Source organism: Nannobrachium achirus, assembly GCF_963921795.1.
Source record: "Nannobrachium achirus genome assembly, chromosome: 9".
Taxonomy (NCBI): Eukaryota; Metazoa; Chordata; class Actinopteri; order Myctophiformes; family Myctophidae; genus Nannobrachium; species Nannobrachium achirus.
The window spans coordinates 46602004-46625213 of record NC_137818.1 but is presented as its reverse complement, the minus strand read 5'-3'; the positions used below and the strand labels follow the sequence as shown (position 1 = coordinate 46625213).

Here is a 23210-nt window from a genome sequence, read left to right as displayed (position 1 = left end):
CCGATATAGCACCACCATAAGGACTATTTGAAAAATGTAGGGTGGCATTTCTTCCTTGGCTGAGTGGCAATGTGTGTGCACATTTTCACGGAAATCGCTCAGAATATGAAAAATCTGAAAGCGGTTTGGTTTAATGATTCATTATAGAGATACTATGTACTGATTTACATGATGTTTGGACAAAATCTGTAGGAGTAATATTTAAAAAAAAGTTTTTTGGCCGATCTGAAAACAGAAAACAGAGGTTCTGCTCTGGAATCCAGGGAGTGTGTGTGAACAGTTTCGCTGCGATCGGGCCAACGGTGCCGGATATTAGCCAGACACACACACGGATGGACAGACGGACAGACAAACAGGGTGCAGAACAGTCTCTGTCATGCCTTCGGCCCGACTTAGCCAATTAAAAGAGAATTCACAGAAGTCATTTCAGGCCAAATAAAAACTAAAACAGGCCATATTTGTGATTTTATTCTACACTGTCCACCAGGGGAAAAACAATCAACTATGCTAAATATGAGAGAAAGAAGATAGCAGGGGTGCTACTGGTATCCCTCAAACCACCAGTGCTCATGAAAGGGAATACAATGAGCAAAAGAGGACAAAATGTGCCACAGGGGCACAAAATCCAGGTCCACGCACTCAGGTGGATTTAGAAAAAAAGGGCCTTTATTCAACGGGTTTAGAACATTAAAATACACCAACGCGTTTTGGCAAACGCCTTCTTCAGGGTGTAGGCTAAATATGAATTGTGTAATTAAAAAGATGTGCATGCATATTGCATACACTTACTGAACCACAGTTGTAGCTAGTTGTGTATCTATCTTTAATTAGACGCACCTCTTTGACTGATGTATTGACCAGGTTTGCATGTATTGTGTCTCTGTGCTTCAATACAAGAATCCTCTCTTCTGTCTTTACAGTAGAATCCCTCTAGTGGTTCACACACTGCATCTGATGTTGTTGTACAAGGCCTCTTTACTTTCAAACCAGTGTCTATGGAATGCATTGATTAGAATTAGTTAATACAAAGACAGGAAAAACATAAAGAAAGGCAACAGACTGTGAGTGATGATAAAGAGTTATTTTTTTTTTATATATAAAAAATAATCGTTGCTATTTTAGTGTTCAGTAATATGGGTCTCCCCGTCTCTTTAGTAAACCAGAAATAAATGTGCAGGTCAGCATACATTATCCAATCAGGAGAGAACTCGTACAGGATACAGGAAATTGTGAGAACATGTGTTTTCTATTTATTAAAGAGTGGAAGATATGGGGAGACTCATGTTACTGAACAAATACTCGTATAGAATATAAAGCATTACTTTTTACAAAAACCTTTAGTTTCAACCCATAACTATCACTTACACTACCTTTAATACAACCCCTACCACAACCACATAATAGTGAGCTAGCAGTCTACCACTAATGCCCTGATTAGTTTAGCACAAGATTTATACTCTCCATATATATATGTGTGTGTGTGTGTGTGTGTGTGTGTGTGTGTGTGTGTGTGTGTGTGTGTGTGTGTGTGTGTGCGCGCGCGCACATGTGCGTGTGTGTGTGTGTGTGTGTGTCTGTGTCTGTGTGTGTGTGTGTGTGTGTGTGTGTGTGTGTGTGTGTGCGTGTGTGTGTGTGTGTGTGTGTGTGTGTGTGTGTGTGTGTGTGTGTATATATATATATGCGCTTCATAGCACACATAATACACTTCTTATAATGTTCTCACAAAATGTACCTGTATTACAGTTGTTACATGAAAAGCAGTGTGTACGTCCACTAGGCTGATCCAGGAAGGAGGTTCCTTCAATACAGGGTTTGCATGATGAACTGGATAACTTAGTGCAATGTTTATAAACCCTGTTACCTGTTGGACGCAAGTTACACACTTTAATAACTGCCTTTTTACATTCAAACTTTAAAGGCATAGATATAACATTGCCTGTGTTTACATTAACAAAACAATACATAAACATTTGACCGATGATTTCCCTATATACGAGCATTCATCAGCCACTGTAGCAGTGTGGGTGGTGTTTACTTACAAAAACACATTGCCCTCTCGCTGTTATCACGATTTGTTTTGGTAGCCCAAAAATTACCCTGTCAACCAAAACAAACCAAACATACCAAAATACAGCCAGCCCAAATTTAGTAATCATGCCAATGAATTCCTCCCCACACACATTTCTGTGTGTTGTCAGTGCTGTTGTTCCCTACTGGCTCACCTGCCAGTGAGGAGCCCCCAGTGGGAGGACCTCTGACCCACTCCTCCCGCCCAACACTCCCTGCTGACAAGTGCTGCCCAGCCCATATGTGCAGTGACAAATTAATATTACCCTCTCTACCCGCTTCCCTCCCCCAGAAATGGGCCAGTTGTGTTTGACAAAGCCAGACGCAACGCAGTGTATTCAAATGCCTTGACTCTATGGTGGTGGGCAGGTACTTTAACATTGCGCCACCCAAGCACTCCAAAAAAGCACCCCAAGAAACCCAAAACCCCCAAAAAACATAACTTTGAATGATATTACATTTTAGTAAAAGTTGTAGAACACATTACCAAAAGGCAAACCTCAGGACCGGAGTAGTACAAAATTACAGTACAGTATATGGAATAGCAATGACAGCAGAGCCATATAATGTTCAAAATGCAGTACCTGGCGAACACATTGGGCAGCATTCTTCCCCTACTGCATACTCTGCTAGGCGACACTTGACAGCACATCCAACGTGTATATGCATAATAAAAACCTATGAACAATGAAAATATGATTGAGTTTTGTCTTAAATAAAACCTCAGCAAAGATAAGGTGTTAAAATATGTAATTTTCAAGGTCTTAAATAAAACTTCAGCTAAAATAAGGTGTTAAAATATGTCGTTTCAATGTGAATCAACAAGGCAACATCATACTAGAAACAGAAAATAATTATGCGAAGATGTTTGTTGTAACATATAGGACACATAAAGTTAGAAAGGGGCAGATAGACGTGTATGGGCGTACTTGGAAGACATTGAAAGTCAGAAGACATAGACAAGCATTAATAGACCAGGGACAGACAACAACATACAGAAAGACCTTAACAGACATTATGATGTGAGCACACACTAAAACCCCTTGCACACACCAAGCTTTCTGTTGGGAGCAAGTATGCTAGAGAAAATACGCTATAGACATACCCAAAATAAAATTGCTTAGTTTTGCTTGTTGGTTCTCAACATCCCAGGGAATGTAAAGCAGTTGTTTGCAAGTGTCTTGGTATAATCTATACATAGTCTCTCATATGCAGGAAAATACATCAGCTCCACCAAATGAATAGCCAGACAATGGTGCACTTCAGCCTGTGCACAGTGGTGTATTATACTGCAATAGTAAAAGTAAAAGTCCGGAATTCAAAATGTACATGTAAAGTATGAAAGTGTTGGCATCAAAATGTACTTAAATTACCAAAAGTAAAAGTAATATAGCTGATCTACAAGCTCACAACGTGGTGTGAGCTTGTAGATAGGCTATTTTCAAATATCCTGCATATAAAATAGGTCTAATGTGGTTAATATATGTTTTATAATATTATAATTTATACCTGAAAAGTAACTAGTACTTTTTCAGAAGATTGTAGTGGAATAAAAGTACAATATTTGGATCCTGGATGTAGTGGAGTAGACATAAAAGTATTGGAATTGCTAGAGTGTGTGTGTGTGTGTGTGTGTGTGTGTGTGTGTATGTGTGTGTGTGTGTGTGTGTGCGTGCGCGCGCGTGCGTGCGTGCGTGTGTGTGTGTGTGTGTGTGTGTGTGTATGTGTGTGTGTGTGTGTGTGTGTGTGTGTGTGCGTGTGTGTGTGTGTGTGTGTGTGTGTGTGTGTGCGTGAGTCCGTTTCCACAGCAAATTATTACCAATAATGATCCAATCAGCCACGTTTTTCCCTGCATTTCATAGGAGTAGTTAAATGATGACAAGCAAGTAATGGCAACATCAAGCAGGAATGCAAAACACAGGAGGGATATCTGGAGAAAAGGAAAAACACAAATCATGATCTATATTATAATATATTGAGAAACTTGCAATTGTATTAATTAAGAGTTTTTGCATTTCAGAGTTACCAATACAGGCAGCTGCCACTCGAAAATGGTAACAAGTTAACCTAGCCTAACCTTACCCTCCCCCTGACCCTTCTATAGTAAATACCATTCATTTATTTTTTACAACTTTTTCTCTGATGATATCTTCTGTAGGCGGCCTATAGTAGGTTACTGTGTTCTATCGTTTGTTGCTACGCTGCGTAGCAGTGGCGGCCACTGGAGGGGTTCCGAAAGGAGCTACACACACAGCGGACATTAGACAATAATGTCTCTCTTTCTCTCTCTCAGCAAAAACATGGCTTTTTGAGCAATGCACTGCATTGAATGCAGTATAATATTATATTAATAAATATTCATTTAAAATACTATAAAACTATATTGTTTGAACTACTAAAAGATAAGAAAGGCGTGCGCACAAAGCAAGCAATGCCAGTGCCAGGCGGCAGGCGCTCGTGCCAGGCAGCGCCAATAATACGCGCTCCGTTCCCAGAAACAATTTGCATTAAACAATGACGCCCACGAGGCCACCACGACCCGACAACATATGGGAACAAACATCCGATTTGAAATTACTAATCCGATGTGACCCACCTAAAGTTCTAGTTTCGATCTGCAGACAGGAACCCCGCGTGACCGCGTCTTCTGCGTCTCCCTTAAAGCTGAAACCAAGTAGTTTCAACTTTCTCTACATAATGCTGGGGGTTTGTATTTCATCAGCCTCAGCGAGAAAATAAAGGTTTACCCACCATGGAAAACGTGTCACAACGGTGTAATATCTTGAAATGGATACCAGGCACTGGAGTGAAGCCATCCGACTTTGCAAAACGGGAGGTGAAGTGAGCCGACGATCAAAGTTCGCTGCGCATCATGTAGTGTACCACTCCAGTTACCAGGCTGTTGTCAAAACAGGACTTTGAGTTTGCCTCAGCGGCGTCAGTTCAGAAAAAGCTAAGGTATGGCAACATGACTAAGCGTGGCGATTTTGAGTGGCGTATAGCTATAGTGTAACTGACGTGTATTGGAAACACACATCTGAGAGTTTCGACACAAATATTAGACTGAATTATTAAGTACGAAGTTGCTGTGCATAGTTCTTAGCCTTGTGCTGGAGAGGAGAGACGAGAGACGCAGGCAGGTGATCAAGTTCTTCCATCAGTTTATTGGACAGACAGAGACAGCGGAGCAGCGGAGACTGAACGAGCCCATCGGCTCGCCCAGTGCGAGACACACACCTCCTAAACTTCTCACTTACTCTAAACTTACATGTTCAGAGTTACTTATATTGGTAATTTCTGTCAATCATTACAGGGCTTATCTTGACCCAAACCTTGAAAAGAGCCACAAATAGGATGAGAGCGATCCCAGCTGTTGGTCAGTCACTTACATAAACATATGTTGGCTCATTCTTACCTAACCTGCATGTACCCATCATATGAGTGTGTACGTTAGCGTAAGGCGTTACAATAACTTGTATGTACCATCTTGTACATGTATGGACATAACCAGACCATAAATGTAGGCCTACTTAGGCCTAGTACTTTGCTTGCATTGTAATCCCAAACGCATCAAAATGGAGCATGTAACAACAAATTAATTATGTGGATGCATATTAACCATAAATAAGAATATGTAGTTTTTGATCCACTTTGATATACCTCAAATCCTCCCTTTGAGACATAATCACTATGTCTCAACACCAGACAAAGTGGAACAAAAACAGTATGAAAGATAGATCAACATACATACAGACATCAAGATTACACTGTATTGTCACAAAGACAGGTGATTTACATCACATCATTAGCGTGAAAACATGTAGGTCCAAACGTATTATTTGGACATAAATATCAGGAGACTGGACGTGCCGTCTTACATCTGATGCGTAACTTCGACTGACTGCAGAAGGCAAAGCACTGAACCAGTCGTACGCCTGATATTTTTGTCCACTCATCTACTTGTGTGTTACTTTCAGTGTGCAGGATCCCTCTGTTCTTCCTTAAACTCTTGAGCTAAAATGCCAAAAAATAATAAACATCATAAACATCATAGACACAATACCACAATGAAACATGTACTCTTGAGGGACCTTCCGCCCTTTCTAGTCACCATGTTCATCAAAACCTCCACGCCATAAAAAGCGGAGAACTCAAAATCCACATTAAAACCAAGAGACCAGAGAGTCAAAAGAACCTCCTTCACAACACTATATTGCCAATTGCTGCCAATAGCCCTGTAGTGGAAATCACAATCATCACAAATATACAGTATAACCTATAATGTACAGCAAACATGTTAACCCATCCATCTGGTCTTGAATTGTTCATCTCTTCTTCGATAATGCTGTTGCAAAGCCTTTTCGCAAAAGTCCGCAAATGTCAGTGTTCTCACTTACGAGCAGAGTTGAGTTCTGTGTCCTGTACAGGGACATGCTGGGCCCCTGATTCAGCCCGAGCGAAAGGAGTTGGAGAGGCCCACATTGCATAGTGGCCTCCCTTGGTGCTGATATGGAGGAATGGCCCATATTGCACCTTGGCCTCCCTTCATGGTGTTAGCCGCTGCTGTCCATTGTCCTCAGAAGTCTTCACTGAAGTCTGTCCTATCCTCCCTTTTTTCTTTCTTTTTTTTTATTTTTTTATTTTTTGTCCTTTAACACTATCATATCATCACTGCATCGGTGAGGTTGAAGCGTGGCATCATCACAGGAACTGGTGTAGAGCCTGCGAGGTACATGCTTGTAGATCAGCTGATTTCCACAGCGGTGGAGTTCTCCATTGGTGTGGTGGTCCGCTGTGTCCCCATCTCCGTAGGAAGACTGGTCCGGCTCCCAGATCTGCTCCAATGGCCACCCAGGTGACGTGGTGGCCTCCTCTGTGTAGGAACACGACCTGGCATCTGGATCTGGTCAGCGCTCAAAAGTCACCGTCCCAATGCAACAAGGGAAAAAAGAAAGAAAAAGATACACAGACTTCGCACTCTCTGGTTCTGTCGCCTGCAGCGGAACAAGTCCATCCGTGTGGAGTGGAACACGTCTGCTCCAATGACGACGGGTTTCAAGGCACCATTCTGACGTGTATTGGGAACACTACATCTGAGAGTTTTGACACAAATATTAGACTGAATTCATAAGTACGAAGTCGCTGTGCATAGTTCTTAGCCTTGTGCTGGAGAGAGGAGAGAGGAGAGGCGCAGGCAGGTTATCAGGTTCTTCCATCAGTTTATTGGACAGACAGAGACAGCGGAGCAGCGGAGACTGAACGAGCCCAGCATTGGCTCGTCCAGTGCGAGACACACATCTCACACCTCTCCCTCTAAACGTACATGTTCAGAGTTACTTATATTGGTAATTTCTGTCAATCATTACAGGGCTTATCTTGACCCAAACCTTGAAAAGAGCCACAAATAGGATGAGAGCGATCCCAGCTGTTGGTCAGTCACTTACATAAACATATGTTGGCTCATTCTTACCTAACCTGCATGTACCCATCATATGAGTGTGTACGTTAGCGTAAGGCGTTACAATAACTTGTATGTACCATCTTGTACATGTATGGACATAACCAGACCATAAATGTAGGCCTACTTAGGCCTAGTACTTTGCTTGCATTGTAATCCCAAACGCATCAAAATGGAGCATGTAACAACAAATTAATTATGTGGATGCATATTAACCATAAATAAGAATATGTAGTTTTTGATCCACTTTGATATACCTCAAATCCTCCCTTTGAGACATAATCACTATGTCTCAACACCAGACAAAGTGGAACAAAAACAGTATGAAAGATAGATCAACATACATACAGACATCAAGATTACACTGTATTGTCACAAAGACAGGTGATTTACATCACATCATTAGCGTGAAAACATGTAGGTCCAAACGTATTATTTGGACATAAATATCAGGAGACTGGACGTGCCGTCTTACATCTGATGCGTAACTTCGACTGACTGCAGAAGGCAAAGCACTGAACCAGTCGTACGCCTGATATTTTTGTCCACTCATCTACTTGTGTGTTACTTTCAGTGTGCAGGATCCCTCTGTTCTTCCTTAAACTCTTGAGCTAAAATGCCAAAAAATAATAAACATCATAAACATCATAGACACAATACCACAATGAAACATGTACTCTTGAGGGACCTTCCGCCCTTTCTAGTCACCATGTTCATCAAAACCTCCACGCCATAAAAAGCGGAGAACTCAAAATCCACATTAAAACCAAGAGAACAGAGAGTCAAAAGAACCTCCTTCACAACACTATATTGCCAATTGCTGCCAATAGCCCTGTAGTGGAAATCACAATCATCACAAATATACAGTATAACCTATAATGTACAGCAAACATGTTAACCCATCCATCTGGTCTTGAATTGTTCATCTCTTCTTCGATAATGCTGTTGCAAAGCCTTTTCGCAAAAGTCCGCAAATGTCAGTGTTCTCACTTACGAGCAGAGTTGAGTTCTGTGTCCTGTACAGGGACATGCTGGGCCCCTGATTCAGCCCGAGCGAAAGGAGTTGGAGAGGCCCACATTGCATAGTGGCCTCCCTTGGTGCTGATATGGAGGAATGGCCCATATTGCACCTTGGCCTCCCTTCATGGTGTTAGCCGCTGCTGTCCATTGTCCTCATAACTACCTCCTCACGTCCTCACGCTACGCCACCCTTAAAGCCATTTATATGCATGAGGAAATTCTCTCATCTGGTCTCTCTCTCTCTCTCTCTCTCTCTCTCTCCCTCATTGTACAGCAATTTTGTAATGTATTTATTTATTGCTATTATTATGCCAATATTATTATATTGGCGTTATTTAGTGTTTAAAACAAAACAAGATGACTTCAGTAATAATACTCATTCAATTCCAATGATTAATTTCTACTGAATAAAGTTATTTTATTTTTTATGTATTTATGTTTTTCCTTATTTTAGTTTTTTTTTTTTTATTCTTGTGCTGTTGCTATTTTATTCATTCATTAGGCCTGCATTGTCAAATTGTATTTAACATTTTTGAATGTATATAATATATACACAGTAGGTGGCGGTAATGGGTAATAAACTCGATGGATTCCACAGGCAGGATAAAGGAGAGGAAGCAGGCCTGTTGTTGTCGTGTCGTCTCTCTTCCGGTCTGCATCTCTACTCCGTCGGCGACAACACGAACGGATCAGCTAAAATGCTGATAAACATACTAAATCCTTCTCCTGGAAATTAATTTTGAAAGGTGAGTGTGTTTTTGGCTTTTTGCATCTGCGGAGATGTCTGCCGTGTGTACTGTTTAGTTTAATTGTCCCCGTATTATCAAAAGACCGCGTTCTTTGTCTTCTGCATTTCTTGTTAGCTAGCTTGGTAGCTACCAAGCTAATGCTAATATAGCGTCGTGGTTTTGCATACGTAGTTAAAGTAATGGTTAACAATGTTATGTACCAGCTTGGTAGGCAGATCTGTGATGTATATATTGTTTGTGTGTGTGTGTGTGTGTATGTGTGTGTGTGTGTGTGTGTGTGTGTGTGTGTGTACATCAGCAACACCAGTTTCAACTTTCTTGACTTTGTCAGCAGAAAGAAAAGGCTATTTTCTTAATTTAGTCTTTAAAATGTTTTTTTTCTTAGCTTTTTTTTAATCTCTGTTCCTGACCACCTACTGTAATGATTTTATTGTAGTGATAACGATGTGTGATATACTACTGTGATGTTTTTGTCACCCACAAAAACAACCAAACTCTACCCATCATCATTATTTTTTTCTTTGTTTTCTCCCTGTATTTCACTGCAGCTTACAGTCCACCATTTGGAGAAGTCATGGTAGGTTTTAGTAACTATTTTATTTACTGTAATTTACTTATGTAACTCTTGGAACCAAATGGACCTTAGTGGTCTGTAACTCAGACTGACTGTGTACAACTGGAACCAAATGGACCCCTTACATGTCTGTAACTCTGACAGTGTACAAATTAATCCAAATTGACCTTATGTCTGTATCTCTGAGCGTACAAATGGACCCTTACACTTACTGCTCTGTAACTCTGTTTTCTGCTGGTGTTTCAGTCCGAGTGTATCAAAGGGTGCGTTCGGAAATGCGCACCGGGTGTGTGCTCAGTGTAGTGGATGCCTAAATCTAACCCTAACCTCAGTAAAACTATGCCTAACCCTAACCCTAACCTCAGTAAAACTATGCCTAACCCTAACCAGAACCGGTGCGCATTTCCGAACGCACCCTTTGATACACTGACTGAAACACCAGAAGAAAACACTCTTCCTAACTCTGACAGTGTGCAAATGGAATCAAATGGACCCTAACAGGTCTGTAACTCTGAGAGTGTACTAGGGCTGACCCAAAAAATTCGAATATTCGAAGCTTCGTTCGAAGGCACGGTATTCGAATTTGAAAAATAAATTCGAATAATCGGCCGCGGCCGTTTGTCCTTTGGGGGGGCCGCGTGCCTTAGCTTGCATGCGCCTCGCTCCACTCTAGCCTGATAGCGTCACCCCCTTCTCACACACGTGTTAACATGAAGAAAAAAAAAGAAAAGACAGCGCGCTGTCACATATACACCGACATGCGTTTGGCACCGAAATGTGTGACACCAATGTCTGAGTAACATCACCCAATGCAACTATGCGATGCAGTCACACATTTCGTTATCAAACCATTGTCGGTGTAACATGATCCATGCATGCGTTTGCTGTCTTCCACTCGCTGACAGACACACAACTCAACGCAAGGAAACAAACAGCGAAAATTGGATTTTACAAAACGGACCCCGTCAGCGTCGATCCCGTTTTAAAGAGGAAAAAAGAGCTTAAAACCCAACTTGCTAGGGTTACGTTGTCGTGGTGTTGATGAAGTTTATATCGGATCTGCTGCAAGCTCAATAGTCGTCGCGCCCGCATAGAGTAGGCTACGTTGTCTGAGCCTGACCATCAGCTTTCGGTTGATGAGTGTGGAACTTTAATTCAGACACAGTGCAGTGCAATTATTTACTATAAAATCTACTATTACATTAGCGTGTACAACACCTTGGGACTTGGGAGTTAATCTGTTTGTTATATAGGGCTCGAGTCGCGCTGCAGTGTTTGCTGTTGCAGCCGCGCTTTGTTACATTACTGACGTGATGTGATTATGTCAATCCTACTTGTCCTGCAAAAACACCTTTCTTTAATGTAGAAAACATTCGTATCTTCTTCTTCCTCGTTGTATTGTTGTACTATTTAATGAAAACAAGGAGCATTATTATGAGGAAAAAACTGGTGTGTTTTCCCTTTTAAAATTGTGTAAATCGCGCATTTTTAAACACATTTCCTTAACGGTTATCACTTATGTAACCGATAAACTTTTGCTCCCTACCCCCCCCCCCCCCCCCCCCCCCCCCCGGTCGCCGTCATCGAAGCTTCGAAGTTCGAAAGAAAGCTTCGATTAAGCTTCGATTATGAAAAAAGTAATTGAAGGTCAGCCCTAGAGTGTACACATGGAACCAAATGGACCCTGACAGACAGTGTGCACTGTCAGTTTTCCCTTGTGGGATAATAAAGCTATCTATCTATCTATCTTAGGTCTCCATGCCTTCACCTCCTGGCCCCAAGTCTAAATCGACCACCACTATGCCATCTTCACTGCAGCCCAAGGTGAGATGCTTATGTAGTACGTGACTGTTATGGACACATTTTTTTAAACCTCCCTTTATCATTGCTCTATTTCTTTTTGGCACCTTATTTTTTTTTTTGCATTTATTCAATTATTGACACACTCTCTCTGTTGTACATCCTCCTGCAGGAAGATCCGGTCCCCACACCTAGCTGCATGAAGTCCTACAGTACATCCAGCTCCCTGGTAAGCTCACAGTAAGACAAAAATATACTATCTACAAGCTCACAACACGTCACAGCGTGATGCGTTGTGAGCTTGTAGATAAGCCTTTTTTGGCTCGGAGAGATTTTGTAATCATAATGTGATAACTAAAATACACACTAAATGATCTGTTCTTTATCATTCCAGAGCCGATGACACAGTTAACTGGCGACAAGACGCACCACAGCCCCGGCCGGCGTCAGATGGAAGGCTGCCACCCTCGTCCTGGCCAGGAAAGCACTGATTGGCATATCCTACACCACACCAGCAGCGCCTCTAAGCAGACTCAAGTCTTGCCACCTACCACGCCGGCAACTGAACTGCTGACCATATAAAGCCTCTCGACCTAGGACCCAAGATGTTGGCATGGCTACGCGACACCAAGTTGGACCTCCGACGTTAGACGAAAGCAGCACAGCCCAGAATACCATAGTCGCTCCGTCCCCATGCCAAGCATTCTATGGGACGCTCACCACCCGTAAACAAAGTTCATTGACCTTCCCAGTGTTCTCTACCTAAAGGATGTTTTGTGTTTAAACCTTTTGAATATTGTTTCTAGAGTAAAAAAAAAATATTGTTCATCCCCACCATTTTATATCTGGGTGCTGCAGATATGAGTTCATGTTAGTTTCATAAGTGGATCAGTTTAACTTTTCTATTTGAATTAATTTTACATACCCTTCATGAAACAAACTGATGATGGGAATTTGGTTCCAATTCTGTCCAATGCCAGCTCTGATGGTACTGTAATTCATTTTTAGGGTTGACAGCATGCACACAATCTGTCTATAGAAAGACTAAATACTTTTAATGTTTACAATGTCCTCCGATATACATGTGGTTATACTGTTATTATATGTTGTACCTCTTCAGTGCCACAGTACAGTTTAAACTATTATAGAAAAGTTACATGTGTATTGAGCTTGGATATTGGCTATGTTTACACCTTTCTGTTTTTAGCATACAGGATAAATGATTAACCTTTCCCAAAATAATAGATAGCAGAGCCTTTAGGATATCAAAATTCACTGTTAACCCACCCATACTTTGTTTAAATTATTTTCAGGCAGGTTTACCAGTTGTCGATGATATAAAGATGGCAACCTTTGTGTAATACATTGATTGCTTGAAGTTTTTATTGGAGGTTTTGCAAGGGCTTATTTTCATTGATATCATTCTCTAACTCAGTGGTTACCTTAATGTGCAACATTGTTTTCTCACTCAACACTGCAGAGGGTATCTGCACATTTCTAAAGGGACAATTGAAGGACTTTTTAATTTAAAATGACAAATTAAACATGGGCCAATTTGTCAAATATTAGAGGCAGAAATTGTGAAAATAGCCGATCTACATGCTTGTGAGCATGTAGATCTGCTATTTTCACAATAGAACTGTGTTCTACAAAATGTAATGTCTCAACTCTTAGTGCTTGTCAGGGTAGGGGCGGGTCCCCAGTTAAAATGATTATTTTTGGGGTCACGGCCAGAAAAGGTTGAGGACCACTGCTCTTAACTCATAAAATTGAATGACAGACAGTACTATGCACAGTAATTGTAAAGCACTTGTAAACAAAAAGAACAAAATAAGAGATTCACATCTGTACAACTGATATATCATCCTGCCTGGTACATAATTGTGATTGCTTGTTGCTTGTGTACATTTTAATAAAAAAAGAAGAAAACGAAGTTAATGTCTGTGCCTCAACTGATTGTATAAATATGGGTGGAAGGGAGGGGAGGAGGGTACACAATATATGGGGGGGGGGGGCATAATGATGTTGCTATACGACGGTGTCACGCTATAGGCTCGCTATCGCCGCACGCCGGGCTCCGCCGGAGTGACGTCGTTTGGAGGCTTGGCGTAAAGCTTGGCGTGCGCTGATCAAGGACGTGACGTTATCGCAGCGTAACACGCCTGGCGAACGACACGCTAATGGCGATCGCGAGGCGGCGTGAGGACGTTCTCACGTCAGAAATATCGGGAAAATTGTTAGCTGGGTGGTGTTTTGCAAGACACCAGTCACGTTGCCATTCCTTAGCAACAGGCACGATTACAGTAGATTTGATTATTTCCCCCTGTAGCCAAGGTATGGCAGCTGCCATAGCTTGCCATACCCAATTGACGCCTCTGCTTTGCCTTCCTGCTTGGCTCCCCCTAGACTGCGTTTATACGGAGCGGATCATACGAGGGCGGATACGGAAACGTTTGTTATAAGTGCGTTAGTCTCGCGTAGCCAGACAACTATTATAAGTGCGTGCAAATAACCGGATACACAGTAGGCGGGCTCTAATCCGGATCACACTGGTTTATTCGCAATAGAAACCAGGCTTCCCACAGGTGCTGCAGAAAGCCTGGTATTCATTGTGGTGAGGTTAGCTAGCCTGGGGCCAGCCTATCAAACATATAATTTTCCGAATGTCTGTCCGTCTGTCTGAGTGTCCGTCTGTAACAGTGTTTCTCCTCAGTGGCTGGAGCAATTGATCTGAAATCGCATCACCATTAGCATATGAACACACCTGACATAACTGTGAAGCCCGTTTGTCACTTTCACAAATCGTATGCTGTATATTAGCATTTTTCTGGTGTATCTACTATCTATTCTGCATCTAGCATGAGGCATATCTATTCTGCATCTAGCATGAGGCAACATGTTTAACCAGCTATGTGTGTGTGTGTGTGTGTGTGTGTGTGGGGGGGGGGCAGGCGGGTGTGTGTGCAGGCGGGTGGGCGGGAACACAGTATCTCTGTAGCCATTAAACAAAACGGGTATTTCTTACATTGATGCTCCTACATATTATCATGCAAGCACCAGTTAAAGTTACTTTCCATCCCTCATATACTGTGTGCACAGTGCACATCCCATAACCCACACACTGCACATCATTTCGGAGCTCATATCTTTGAACGGGTAAGGGCTAGTACTAACTAACTAACTGCAGTATAATCCCCTCCTTGTTTTAACATGTGTGGGGATGTCTAGCTGCAGCTAGGCTAGAGCAGGGGTTCCCAAACTTTTTTGTCTCAGGGCACCCCATCAATATTTTTTTAATCTGAGGCACCCCTACATTATAATTTTTCACTCCCAGCACCTTAGATTTATAGCATATCGTTGTTGTCGGGTGGAAACCAAACCGTTCGTCTTGTATTTATCATCTATAAAATGTACTAAACTAGTGAAAACAGCAGATCTACAAGCACACAACGCCTCGTTGTGTGCTTGTAGATCTGCTGTTTTCACTAGTTTTGTGCGACAGAGGTTTCTGCCTGACAGTGACGATATTTTAGTGATTATTTTGCGAGGAAAACGTTGAGATAATAGCCATTTTGGTTAGAACTGACTGAAAATAACTTTGTACTTCAAGTTTAAAATGATACTAAATAATTCTTCAAGTGTCCAAATAAATTCCAAATATTATCAAATTATCCCGCGGCACCCCTGGACTGCCGTCACGGCACCCCAGGGTGCCCCGTCACCCACTTTGAAAACCCCTGGGCTAGAGGTTAGCTTGGGTTAGCTGCCTCCTACACACAAGGTTGTCATTTTGGATTCCGGGCAGGCTGTACACTGTACTCTGTGTACAGTGTACACCAGTAAGACTCCTCAATCGGGAGATATCTCCACAAATAGGGCAAAGATTTGTTTTTCCAAAATCTTCCTGATCCATGTTGATGACATGAGTGTAGACATACTGTGTAGAGATTTTCGTGATTTTAGGGCAAAATCTGTAGGAAGTGTGACGTGTGATGTGTGACTCAGGGACGGACAGCCGGTGGAGGTTTTGGTAGTAAATGCGACCTACGGTCGCAACTAATGGATGGTGACCTCAGCGGTCAGCAGCAGTCTTGACTGCTATTCTTGTTGCGACCAAAGGTCGCAGTATAGCCTACCATGAGAAATGTCGCAGCTTTTTACAGTCTATGGTTCTATGGGTTTGTGTATGGTTCTATAGGTTTGTCGCTCTGACATCATGCTCTGATGTCACTGTGATGTCACGTCAGCGGAACCACTCTTAACAGAATGGGTTTGCCTCTCTGACATCACGCTCTGGCTTGTTGTCCCTTTTATGCCCATATATTTTATGCCCATAAATAGTCGACAATGTGATGTCAGAACATGCCCATATATGGGCTTTCCCAGATCACACTTGCAAATTACGTCCTTGTCCATTTTATGCCCATATATGGAGATCCCTGTCCCGATGTCATCAATTCATGGGTTGCATTTGTAGTCCTAAACGGCCATGTTGAGGACCAACACAGGTGTTTCAATGTGCCAGATTGGCATAGAACTAATGTTCTACACCAATCAGAACACCTGTGTTGGTCCTCAAGATGGTGGGTGTAGGACTACCAAGCCCCCAGAACCCAGGGCTAGATTTGAAGCAACCCCGATGGTGGCCAAAGTTGGAACTGCAGCCTAAACACGCATTTTGGCCCCGCCCCCTCCACTCCAGACAATCCTTCCTCTGAGCGGAGAGCAGCGTGACGTCATTTTGGAACCAGATCTGGTTCCAATTTCCCCCAGAATGCACCTGGATTAGCTACATGCTAGCATGTAGCCGTTGCTTCAAAACGCCACTGAGCACTTGCATTGAAATGATAGTGGGGGCGGGGCTCGTCCGCTCTCTATTTTATATACTCTATGAGGACTACATGCAATCCATGAATAACAAGGGGGGCCATAGACATGGCCCATATATGTGTGGCTGCTGGCTGGTTCAGATAGGGATCTCCATGTATGGGCATAACATATATTGTATGTATATGGATACATATCATTATTAATAAAGGATAAAATTAAATAAAAAGTCCATATATGGGCATTCCCAGAAACAAAATCCCTTTTATGCCCATTAATAAATAAATTATGGATCTCTAAATCCATAGTTAAAATAAGACAAAGAGCCAAAGGACTATATTTCTTTAGATTGCTGTATTCTTGAGAGAGCAGACAAAGAAGACAAAACAGTTCTAAATCTCTCCCCACCCTAACGGTAGGTCGAGCATTCTCTCTCTCCTCCAAGATGGAGGAAAACATGTATATAAAGACATACAGTTTATGACAGTAAGAAGCGTGGAACTTATTCATTCGTTCCCATATCATAACAAGGAAGTAACAGGAAGAAAGTGACACGTAGTGTTGGTAATTTTCCACAGTGACTTATATCAGACAGAGGAAGACAGTGAGTCTGGTGACATACAGTCTAAACCAAAACATGATTCTATTCAGGGCATTCAAAGTTATTATGACCTTTAATCAGTTTGCCTGAACCTACAGTATGCGACCAAAATGTGGTCTCTTATATACTGTACGTTCAGTTCATATTATGCCTTTATATGGTCATATGAGACTCATACACCAATAACATAATTATGTATCATAATTTATCCTAACAATCTATCCTTTTCATATTTGTATGAGGTTCATATGACCTCCATATTAAACATTTTATCAGGGTAATAATAATAATAATATTATGAAGACTTTAATAATATTTATAAATTCAAATTTCGAAAAGGACTGTAATATTTTTTTTAAAGGGAACTGGAATAAATCCTTAAAGTTTAAAGAAATGTGACACATCATTCATCGTTTGTACAGATGAATGAAGACAAATAAAGAAAGAAAACTGTATAAAAGATGAATTGAAAAGTCGGTGATGACGGTGATGATGATGATGATGATGATGACGATGATGATGATGATGATGATGATGATGATGATGATGATGATGACGATGATGATGATGATGATGATGATGATGATGACGATGATGTGGTGGGGCATTGTAGAGACGTGAGGGAGGAGGACGCAGGATGCAGTTGATGTGGGGCCGGTTCTTCTGGGTCTCGGTCGTCTTCTCAGGTAGTTCCTATACGGGGCAGAGGACTTGGCCAGTTTACTGTTTCCAAACAATTTAGTTCATCATGATAGTGTTTGTACTACACATGGCATCAACAACAGTGCAACTTAGCTCACCGACAAGGCACGATTTTTACATCGTGCCGCTGCGGTTGATTGGCTCGTGCACTGGTCTGGCCGGGCCTCAGGTCGTGGTTCGTCTGCACCCCATCAGTCAGGTGGTTTTCGATGATGACCCGATTCTCCTCCTTCCCCACACTGCAGTCCTCTCTCCGTCACCGTCAGCCCATGTAACAGAAACATTTCAAATTAAGTTTCAAATAAATCTTAAATCGATGAAAAAACAAATTAAATAAATTAAAATCAAATTAAAATTAAAATCAAATCAAAATTTAAATATATTAAACAATTAAAATATATTAAACACTCCCCTTCTTGTTACAACTTATAGTTGTGACATAAAAGTTAAATAAAATAATTTAAATTGTTTAAATCTTTAATTCATGCACTACAGTACAGTACAGTAGCAGCTTGGGCACAGGGGAGTCAGTGATAAGTAATACGCCCTAAGTGCGAGAAGCGACCTTGTGTCCTTCTCAACAATGGGTTTAATTTGGTTGTTATGGTAACCAGGGACATGACGTTCCCAACAGAGATTTATGGGTAATGGAGTTTTTCTAAAATGTATTCATAACAAGACAGGATAGAACTTAAACAAAATACCATAGACAGTAAACAGTCAGAATGTTGTTGAAAATGGAAGAGACAGAGACACTTGTTCCCAAAACAATTCTCTCACACACAGACCATCTGACCTTGAAGGCTCCAGGTGGTTTCTCAGACAGGCACACATACGCACACACCTCAAAAGGCATGAATCACAGTCACACGCACGCTCACGCACGCACTCAGGGAGTGAAAGAGATAAGGGTCAGAGCGACATTTACGCACACACAGGCGCATGCCCGCACTCACACATACATTATTGGGACGGCACACACGCGTTGACGAAGAGAGAGGGGGGGGTGGAGCTCACACATTCCACCTCTAACTCACACGCACATGCATGCACGCACGCACACATACAGTACAGTAAATTCATTCTCACAGAATCACACCCAGAATCCTCCAGGAGGTTTTAAAACTTAACGTTACAACATATTATATTAATTTAGACATCATTAATTTGAGTTAGTTATTCTTAATCTTAAATCTTAACTTTAATTTCTCAGAGAACTTTTAAAACGTCTTAAAAGTACTTAATATTACAGAAAACAGAACTGCTCCATAAAAACGGTCTTAAAGATAAACATATTGCTTCTGAATCCCCCACTCTGCTTCGCGAGGGCAAGCGAGGGAGTGAGAGGCGTAGAGTAAACACAGTATTATCGGTACAGTGAACATAACAGTAATAAACTGACAAATACTGACCATTCATAGGGTCCAGACATAACAAGCTATAACCACAAACTGACTATGAGCACGGTTTTAATCAGGCTGACTAGAAAGCACACGCCCTAGGTTATAAGCCAAACAAATAATGACCATTCAAAGGGTCCAAACAAACTGACAAAACAAAAACGACTGTACCGAAAAAAAGTTAAAGTCTGAAAATCAGTATTGTGTCTGCCTCCTCATCACAATGAGAGAGCGAGACCAAACCAGAGAAATAGTTAAAAATAGATTAGGGAGTTACGTACCACCCTTAAACTTTGTAAGATGAAACAAAGAGTTTTACGACCATTCTGTCTAGATAAGGATTAATTTACAACGCGTGTCAAACCAAAACATTCCTCCGACGGAGGGAGAACATATTTCACAAATCATATAAATTATCATTACATTAACATCGTTAATTCAAAATTCAAAGACACGACACGTTACGGGGACTAAGTAAATATGTACTTATCTTAATCATCTTAGGAATTTGCCAGGCGTGGAGATCCCATAGCACCGCACACGGAGAGCATCGGTGGAGATATCCAACCCTTCGTCACACGGTCCGGTGCTGATGGATGTCCACGCGGGTCCACATTAATCCAAAACTCATAACACTGTTGTCCAATAAAAACCCTTTGTCTGAAAATACAGCAATGTAGAGAATTCCTGGCAGCTGTTCTTTTAAAGCGTGTCGGAGCGTTTTGGCCAGCCCTGGTGAGAGAAGGACCGTACTATCAGTACCGGTTCCTCAAGTCCCCCCCTGGCTGGTCAAACGCACCGCAGCTTTTCCAGTCGAGAAGGACCATTATTATTAGATAAATTATTAAAGATAAATATGGATCTCTAAATCCATAGTTAAAATAAGAAGAGACGAGCCAAAGGACTATATTTCTTATATTGCTGTATTGAGGAGAGACAGACAAGGTAGACAGACAGTTCTAAATCTCTCCCCACCCTAACGGTAGGTCGAGCATTCTCTCTCTCCTCCAAGATGGAGGAAAACATGTATATAAAGACATACAGTTTATGACAGTAAGAAGCGTGGAACTTATTCATTCGTTCCCATATCATAACAAGGAAGTAACAGGAAGAAAGTGACACGTAGTGTTGGTAATTTTCCACAGTGACTTATATCAGACAGAGGAAGACAGTGAGTCTGGTGACATACAGTCTAAACCAAAACATGATTCTATTCAGGGCATTCAAAGTTATTATGACCTTTAATCAGTTTGCCTGAACCTACAGTATGCGACCAAAATGTGGTCTCTTATATACTGTACGTTCAGTTCATATTATGCCTTTATATGGTCATATGAGACTCATACACCAATAACATAATTATGTATCATAATATATCCTAACACCCATATATGGAGATTTCTGATGTCATCAATATTAAGGACATATCTGGGAATGCCCATATATGGGCATGTTTTGACATAACATTGTTGACTATCATGCAGGGGTCTCCATATATGGGTAACTGGTCCGATATACATCACTGGCCAAATGGCCAAGAATTGTCGCCCTGAGGCGTCTTACTAGTAACTTGTCCGCGATCAATGTCTATAGCAGATATTAGCTGCTGACCTGTTTGTTGACATTGTGACATCACATTGTTGTTACATCACCTCATCAAAGATTAAACCCTGGATATCCATACATGGAGACAACTGGATCATCATCTAGATCTCCATATTACTGTATATGGAGCTGACCTCTACATCTGATTTCCAGATATGCCCTGTTAGGGCAACCACACAATAGAATCCCTTTTATGCCCATCAATATTAAGCCCATATCTGGGAATGCTCAATAGAATATTGTATAGATGAAAAGAATCCCTTTTATTCCATCAATATTAAGCCCATATCTGGGAATGTCCATTTATGGACATATTGTGACAGTTTAAAGAGGGGGTGCCATAGTTTTGTACCTTTTCATGTGTCTATGAAGTTAACATAATAGATCACCAGGTGGAGTTATAATGTGCAAATTTGCCTTCCCTGTGTATTTTTGGTTGCTTCCTGAAAGCTGAAAGCCTCTGAGTCAAAAGGCCCAACTGAAAAACACTGAGTTAATGACATCATAAACTCATCCCCTCCCCTTTTACCATACACCCAACACTGTGGGTGTGGCTAACTTCAGCTGGGTCGCCACTCACCACCCACCTGACAACCAGGCATAGGCTACTTAACCAGTAAGACTCCCTAAATCGGGAGATAAGCGACCGTCAGGTCAGATCCATGTTGATGACATGACTTTGTGCAAAACAAATGCTTGCAATGGATTCAGAATCATGAAAAACCCCTAGTTTGACCCCTCACAAGCTACTTAAAGCATATTTATTTTGATGTGTTCCTGTAGGCCTATAGTTAAAGGTGATACACCATGAAATTTCACTTTTTCTATTTTAAAACCTTTTTTTGGGGTCCCACTAGCACCTTCTATCCTCACAAAGTCCCATTTCTGACCGTTGTGTCTTTCTCTGGTTTTGAGAAGGCAAAGGTTAAAAGTATCCCACGGGTTCTTAAAACAGGCTGTCCAGATTTGTTGCCGATTGTGACGTCATCATCGGCCGTTTTTTTTTCTTTTTTTTTTTTTTTTCAAAAAGAAATTTTTTTTTCAACAGATTTTTTTTTTTCAAAGATTTTTTTTGGGGGGGGGGGGGGGGGGGCGCAGTTCAGGCCAAAGGTGGTACTGCAGCTGAAATGCTCTGAGAGCCACTCAAAAATGAGAGAGGCTCTCTATTCAGGAGTGGTAATTTAGCCTCAAACCTTTTGAAAAACGTTTTTGGGACATAAACAATATGACATAAATACTTTTTAAATGCATGGTGTATCACCTTTAAGTTAATGGGACCCCTGGATAACTAAATAATATTAACCTACCAGTAATGTTCCATTCCGATTCGGACAATGTTTTCTCAACATTTCAGATAAGTTGTTAAAGGACAACTAACGAACGGCATCATCAAGCAGGTATCCAAAACAAAAGTGAGATTATCTGTAGAAAAAGACAAACATAGGGCATATATAACTACTTAAAAGTACGTAGTGTAGCCTACATGGTTAACTGCACTCGATTGTGTAACACCTTTCACAGCTTGCTCTCTCCTCTTATTGTCAGTCAAGTAGCCTAACATTGATCATGTGAACAAAAGCCAACACATAACCTACAAAGACTATAACTAATACAAATATGACCAGTAAAATCAAGTGTAGCCTACTCACCGGAGTGCTTCTCTGTTATATAATACTTTCATTTAATTCAGAATACTTTCACTATCACATTTGCCTATCACATGCCTAGGAAAGCTCATGACTCCAACATAATTAAAGGCTTATTGCAAAATGTAATTTATATGTCTGTGTGCACACAATAATTAGAATAATGTGTTGAATACATTGAATGATAATCAATGATCTGATTGTTTTATGTGTCTTATGAATGTATCTTTCTGCTGATACTGAGAGAAGTATAATGAATCCATCAATCCTTTATTTACAGCCCACATAGCAATTCAAAGGAAAAGATAAGATTATATTGAGGTTAATGTCTAGACTCTGGACTGTGGCTTTGACCGTGGTTTGTCATCTAGAATAAGTCAAACTGTCTAAAAAGTCACATGATATTGGACATGCACAAGGACCATTTATGTATTTACTGGAACCATTCCATTTATGTTCTATTTATTTGTTTGTTTGTTGTTTGTTTTATTGTTGTATTAAAAATAAGAACAGTTGGGTAAATTAAAGTCATTTTCAGTAGACAACGTTTTAACTCTCAAGTGTTTTTTTTATTTCATGTTTCTCAGAGGCTGAGATTTATATTTTTGTGAACATTGACAATTCTATCAAGTTCTTCCAAAAAACTATACAGTCCTTAGTCAAAGTGAAACTAGGTCAGCATTTTAGTTCCTCTTTACAGTCTTTGTTTTGGTTCTATATGTCACTCATGTGACAAAATACACAGAACTGAAAATGACACA

At 41.0% G+C, this 23210-nt stretch overlaps 2 long non-coding RNA genes across 2 annotated transcripts; one reads left to right on the top strand and one right to left on the bottom strand.

Moving 5' to 3' along the window:
- Nucleotides 1–1732: 1732 nt before the first annotated feature.
- LOC308292054 lies at nt 1733–4936 on the bottom strand. Its single transcript, XR_013962380.1, has 4 exons — nt 4819–4936; nt 3887–3997; nt 2652–2745; nt 1733–1861 (listed from the first exon to the last, which is right to left on the bottom strand). It is a non-coding gene; the product is annotated as an uncharacterized lncRNA (long non-coding RNA).
- Nucleotides 4937–9156: 4220 nt separating this feature from the next.
- Nucleotides 9157–13573, top strand: LOC308292052. The gene is made up of 5 exons (XR_013962378.1): nt 9157–9291; nt 9843–9871; nt 11621–11692; nt 11841–11897; nt 12063–13573. It is a non-coding gene; the product is annotated as an uncharacterized lncRNA (long non-coding RNA).
- The last annotated feature ends 9637 nt before the right edge of the window (nt 13574–23210 follow it).